This window comes from Euprymna scolopes, chromosome 27, assembly GCF_053919585.1.
Source record: "Euprymna scolopes isolate OS-2025 chromosome 27, ASM5391958v1, whole genome shotgun sequence".
In the NCBI taxonomy this organism is placed as follows: domain Eukaryota; kingdom Metazoa; phylum Mollusca; class Cephalopoda; order Sepiida; family Sepiolidae; genus Euprymna; species Euprymna scolopes.
Genome location: NC_136508.1, coordinates 66,603,779 through 66,610,474, shown reverse-complemented (window position 1 = coordinate 66,610,474; position 6,696 = coordinate 66,603,779). Strand labels below are relative to the sequence as shown.

The 6,696-nt window shown below is 35.1% G+C and overlaps 1 protein-coding gene across 1 annotated transcript in view; it reads right to left on the bottom strand.

Annotated features, from left to right (window-relative positions):
* Positions 1 to 3,779, bottom strand: part of LOC145248888 (BTB/POZ domain-containing protein KCTD6-like) — a 194,274-nt gene extending 190,495 nt beyond the window's left edge. The window contains exon 1 of the mRNA XM_080110654.1: positions 3,101 to 3,779. The gene's annotated coding sequence lies outside the window, so the exon portion shown is untranslated. The remainder of the gene's footprint in view (positions 1 to 3,100) is intronic.
* Positions 3,780 to 6,696: the final 2,917 nt, after the last annotated feature.

The following is a 6,696-nucleotide window of genomic DNA, read 5'->3' as shown; positions in this document are numbered from 1 at the left end:
TTTTTGTTTTTTTTTCAGAATTTAAAATTTAACCATAAAACTTATATATGTATAAAAAGCAAACAGTAATTTTATAGAATCATTCGTTTTCAATCGGGTGTTTTTTTGGGGGGGGGGGGGAGGGAGAGGTTCAGAATTAAGGAACTGGTCGTTTTCACAAAAAGTAGAATCTATCCCGAACCCGGTTTCGGTTTGGAGACTGGAGTGGAGTGAGTGAGTGATTCTATAAAAATCACTATCAAACCGGCGAAAACGCGTCCTCCCTGCTAAAAGTTAAACGATGAATTATCCCTAGCAAATAAATAACTCGTAAAAAAAAAAAAAAAAAAAAAAAGCGTCTTAACGGGGATCAGACGAGACTATTTACTTGCCTCCCCATGAGGGTACAGTTAAACACAGGACGGTGAAGAAGAAAATAACTTTGTTACCGACCTTTTTGTACACAAGTGCCGAAAATTTAACTCCACTGCAAAATAGGGGCACACAGGATCGGAACAAAAAATCAATTTGCCTCTGTCTAGAAGGATTTTTTTTAACTTTATTGACAGACGACAGAAAAGAAGTGTAGTACTAGAACAAGCACTTGTATTAGGAATAATAACACAGGGACAGATTTCAGTACTTACGAAATCAGTTGACGAAGAAGAATTCTTAGTCAGTCCCGAAAATGGCCGAAGCAGTTTACAATTTGAGAGTCCCGAAAAAATGGCAATACACATGCGAAGGGTTGATAAAAAAAAATGGGGTGTATACCCAGAATATGGATCGGGTTATTTTTTTTATGGGAATTTGAAGTTAAATTCAATTTTTACGGTGTCTTTTGTTTATTAAATTCTGACAATTCGGAATAACAACTCATTGTTCTAAGGGAGGTAACCATTTCATTAAATTAGTTGAAAAAATCATTTTTCTTACAATTACTGGAATGTTTTGTTGAAGAAAAATTACAATATCGTCGCATTTTACTTTTTTGGTTGTTTTTAATGTTATAAAACTTTGTTACATTATATGAAGTTGAAAAAAAAAATCATTTTTTTCTTACAATTCTTAGTAAAATAGAATTACCTCCCTTATAACAATGAGTTAGTTGTTATTCCGAATTGTCGAAATCGTTGGATGAAAGTACAGAATAGTTACAAAATGCTCCCCGATCCCTACGTGCAGAACATGTTTCTAAATAACGTTAAACACTGTCCGTATTTTGCATGAGTACCAAATTGGAAAAGCTTTTTTGAAAAAGTAAATAAATAAAAAAACAAAATTTTTAGAAAGATTTTAAATCGTAAAGTGCTTCCAACATTTCCGGGATCGGCTCGGAATTCTCTGTCAATACTCGAAACGAACTCGTAATCCTCTGGACACTCATTTATTACAACTATTAAGACTAACCTTAGCGTAAAATCTAAAATCTAAAATCAAATAGGCAAGATTTGAAATGAGGAGCAAACTACCCTCGATCCCTATATCACCTAAAAGGAACCAAATTTCCTAATCACCGTTATGTTCCTATCTACTTGCCTCCCTGCGAGGGCAAAGTTAGACACGAGGCTGGTTTTTAATGCGGGGAAAATCCAGCTCCCCAAACAGGGGCACTCGGGACAGGAACAAAAAATTTTTTAAATGCCTCGGTCCAGAAGGATTTCTCCTCCAATGATCGAGGACAGAAAAAGTGATACTACACTTTGCTCTTGGCCTTTTGGCCAAGAAAACACTTTCGTACAATATTGTATAAAGCGTTGTTTACTTATTGTAAAGTTAGACACGGGGCCAGTTTTTAGCGCATAATCCAGCTTCCGCATAAAGGGTCAGTCACTCTATGCGGTTATAGCTGATAAACACTTATGTTACCGCGCTGAAATAATAACGTGATTATTTTGAAAGCCATTCTTAACATGAGAAAGGAAGTGTATTTATTTTGTAACTATTCTGTACTTCCAGTTCCACCTAACAATATCATAATAATAAAAGATATCGTGAAACTTGACTTTAACTTGAAAGCACTATTTAAAAAAAAAAAATAGCTCGGTAACATAAGTGCATAAGCACCAAATAGCCTTCAATCTGATTCCCGGTAGGGGCGCCTCCCCAATCTCCTGTTTCGAAGGAGGTGAACGTTTCTGGGAGGACGTCTTCCAAAGACCGGTTAAAATTATAGCTCACCAGTCACCAGTTTTTAAGCCAGAAGGTCTATTTTCTTTCAATCTGAGGGAGGGGGGGGCACTTTGTTATTTTTATTTTTAAAGTAAAAACCAAACGATTTCCATATATATATATATATATATATATATATATATATATATATATATATATATAAGACGGGCGGGCACAAATATCGATAGAAGAGAAAGAAAAGATATATACGCGAAGTTAAAATAGAAAATTACAGTTAATTTAAAAAAAGAATAGCTGTCAAAAAGTAGGAACGTGATAAAAGTTTGTTATATATATATATATATATATATATATATATATATATATATATATATATATGAAATTATATATATACGTATATATATATATATATATATATATATATATATATATATATATATATATATGGCAGTTAAACTACACATAATATTCCGCGTGTCATCCTCGTGAGAATTCGTCAGGCTTATATAAGCCTGACGAATTCTCACAAGGATAAAAAGCGGAATATTCTATGAAGTTTAATGGCCATATGTATATGTGTGTGTATATATGTATGTGTCCATATGTATGCATATATATATATATATATATATATATATATATATATATATAAGCAAAAGTGTCATGGTAATTTATTTTGCAGTAGACAGATAAAAAGTTTGCTTGTTTTTGTTCGTTTTTTTTTTTTTTAATAATTGAGCGTCTGAGCGATGACATTTTATTAAACTATCAAACAATAATGGTCGGACTTTGCTTTTTTCGAACAGAATAAACGCTTTAAAATAAGTTAAAACACTAAAATCTTATCTGGACAGGTAGAAGAGTAACTTATCTTTCCTTTCATAACATTTATTTGTTGCATATTTGTTTTTTAAAAAAAAATTTCGTGTTGTTGTCTACAATAAAATGTCTTAAAGGCCAAAGCTGTATAAATAGTACGAAAACTTACCCAGATTGATAATTCCAGCGACGACACCAAAAAAAAAAAAAAAAAAAAAAAAAATCGTGACGTCAAAATAAAATCCTCACTTTTTTTTCCACCCGGGTTGGTGGTCAGCGCCGGTTCTAAAAGAGGGGGAGAGAGAGGGGGAGATAAAGAGAGAGAGAGAAAGAGAGAGAGAGAGAGAGTTCTTCAAGTGCAAAGTGAGGTAATAGTCACTTTAATGACCAACATATGTGCGTGTCTTTTTGTCTGTGTAGTTTGGATGACCGTGGCGTAGGTTTTTCCTAAAGTAACTAATTCAAACTTTTTTCAAGTTTGAAAACAAAATGCCCCCCCCCCCAGATGCAGTGTCTCATTTGTGTAACTCGAGAAATACTTTTTTTTTTCTTTCATAAAAACTGGAACGAACGCGTCGTGTATGTGTGTGAGAGAGAGAGAGCGCGCGCGCAGCACAAAGTCAAACTTAAAAACAAAAATAACTTTTCCTTTTCTTTTGTTAAAAAAAAAAAAAAAAAAAAAAAAAAAAGGATAGTGTTCCCTGTGATTTTCTTAAACAATAAACAAAAACACCGAAGTTGTCTGTGCGCGCGTAGAACTCTTGGTTGGTTGTGAGACAAAAACGTCTGTGTAGATTTTTTTTTTTTTTTTTTTTTTTCTACAATGTTTAACAAGTGAGTAAGTCAACTTATGGACGTAGACAGCTGTGTTATTTATTTATTTTTTTATTTTTATTTTGTGTTCTTTTTGTGTGTCACACTGTCGTTTCTATGTAACAGTGTCACTTGAAGGCAGAGGGGCAGGGGCACATGCCTTCTCAAAGACGAACCAATATATTCGTGCGTCAATAACTTTCCTTTTTTTTAAATGTTAATATCCACTTTTTAGGCTAATTTCGAATTTTTACCAATGCCACGTGTTTCTGTTACCATTTCATATATATATATATATATATATATATATATATATATATATATATATATATATATATATATATATATATATATATATATATATACAACTAATGGAGTTAAGTTCCTATTTACTTGCCTCCCCGCAAGGGCAGAGTTAGACACAAAGTAGGTTTCTAATGCGAGGAAAATCCAGCTCCTCGGAAAGGGGCACTCTGTATAGGAACAAAAGTAAAAATTGGCTCAGTTATGAAGGATTTCTCCTCCACTGATTGAGGACAGAAAAGGTGAAGTGTAGCATAAGAACAGACACTGTGATCTTGGCCTGAAGGCAGGAAATAAATTATTGAAAACAAATATCCTACGTATATATAAAAAAAAAAAAAACCCAAAGATTTTTGTCGCATTTAGCTCCTCACGAGGGCAAAGTTAGACACAAGGTCGGTTATTAATGTGAGGAAAATCCAGTTCCTCAAAAAAGGAGTATTCTGAAGAGGAACAAAAATATAACTTGTCCCCGTCTGTAAGGATTTCTTCAGTGACAGATGACAGAATAGACTAAGAGTAGCACCAGAACTGATACTACACTTTGCAATATTTATTTGCACAAAATATTTTTAAAAATTACAAATTGAACAAATTAGGCACAAGGTCAATCAAAACTGGAGATAATGGTCACAAATACTTAAAATTATCTATCCTACTCTTAACTAGAAATATCTCAGTCACTGCAATACGGCATTCACTCCAGGGGCCATCCTACTTACGCTAAATACAATTTTGAAGTTTTATTGAATCATAAATATATACAAAGATTTCATTTCATTGGCGCGGGAGTGCGGAATAAACAAAAAGCAACAAAAATTGCTTAGTAAGACCTTTCCAACCCTTTCTAAATAATAGATCACCTACTGCTTTCCCGTTTGCCGAAAACAAGCACGCCAATCTTTAAGTGGGAGTGGAATCTAAATGGAAGAGAAAAAGAAAGAAGAGGGAAGATGGATAAATGGGGAAATCCTTCCAAGATGAGTGCCAATGGGGAGAAAGTTCAGGGACGAAAAGAAATAAAAATGGGGAGTGGGCATCTTCGGGGGGAAACTCGTTCACTCGACTAGCTAAGAGATTAGAAACTTAAAAACTTCCCCAAAGGACTGGCATCCAACAGAACTTGACACTTTGCTCCTAGTTAAAAAGCCAAGAAAGTTAAAGTAGTTTTCATCTTCAACACTGATCCTCGTCTGGCATCAATCGAAATGAATGCCTCTCGTCTTGGAGGCTCCATGTTTTGACAAGCTTCCGGGTCTGACTTTTACTCCTGATCTGAGATAAAACAAATACATCAAATCCGTTGCCAAGGTTGCTGGAAAAATGGTGGAATCCTTCTACTGCTCCAGTAGATATCTCACTGCTGATGTAATTCTCTATCTGTATAAGAGCCAAGTACATCCAAGGATGGAGTACTGTTGCCACATTTGGCGAGGAGCTGCTAGAAGCAGCATATCTTGCCTTGACAGAGTTCAAAATAGACTTTGTAGCCTAGTAGGGATGCCTTTTTCTTTTCCCTGCAACCTCTTTCCTACAGAGCCTGTCTCTGCTTTATCATTATTTTCATGGCAAGTGCTCGTCTGAGCTCCAATCTATGGTCTCCTAACTTTCACGAAAAACCCTTGTCTATCTCAAACCATTATAAATAATTTTCCCAACTCTTTATCTGTGCCTAAACCTAAACATAGATTCCATGAAGAAAACTTATTTCTTAAAACTGCACGCCTGTGGAACTCTCTTCCGTTTCCCTGCTTTCCAGCTGACTACAATATGGTTGTCTTCAAGTCTAACGTAAACAAGTTCTTTACGAGCCATCCCCTTAAGTAATTCAATTTACCAACTTCTACTACTAACGATTACTACAATATTGTCCCATTGACTACTGTAAACTCATTAACCCTTGTAGTGACCGCTACATACGGCCGGAACAAATCTTCGGCAGACACATTTTCAGAGCAATTACTGTTTCAATGCCTATGGATATCAGAATGCGCAGGATTATGTCGTAATTTGCCCCCATCCACACACATACAATAAAGGAACTACGTTGCGCGCCACATACAGTGATACAATGAACAGACTGGAATGTTCCAGAACACCCATATATAAGGTTTTAACTGCCAAAAATCAAAAGTCCAGGATGAAGTTATACAAGTAAACATCACCGCTGCCCATCCTCATCATATACGCCAGACTCTGTTGATTCAGACATAAAACAGCGTCGCCAAGAATGCTGCGAAATATGTACCTTAATTCTCATCATGGAAAATTACCACAGCAAACGAGAATTAGTTCTTTGTTTCAACAATGCTATTTCGAACTACTATTTTCTTATGTGATGAACACACACACACACACACACACACACACACACACACACACACGCGCACACGCATGATGCTTACATGGTTTAATGACTTTCTTTTCCCCTCAAAAATAACCACGTGTGTCCCTCTGTTCATAAAAATCAGTAATCTTAAATTTCATGCCCATTTTCGCGAGACATTTCATTTAGCTAAGCCTGCCTGATGAACACTCATTGTAAAAAAACCTTAACGTTGTAACAATTTGAATTAATGTTTCTTAAACACGTAAATAAATGTTATTTCATTTCAATACAGCAATCTCCAGTTCTTTATCAGGTGTTGT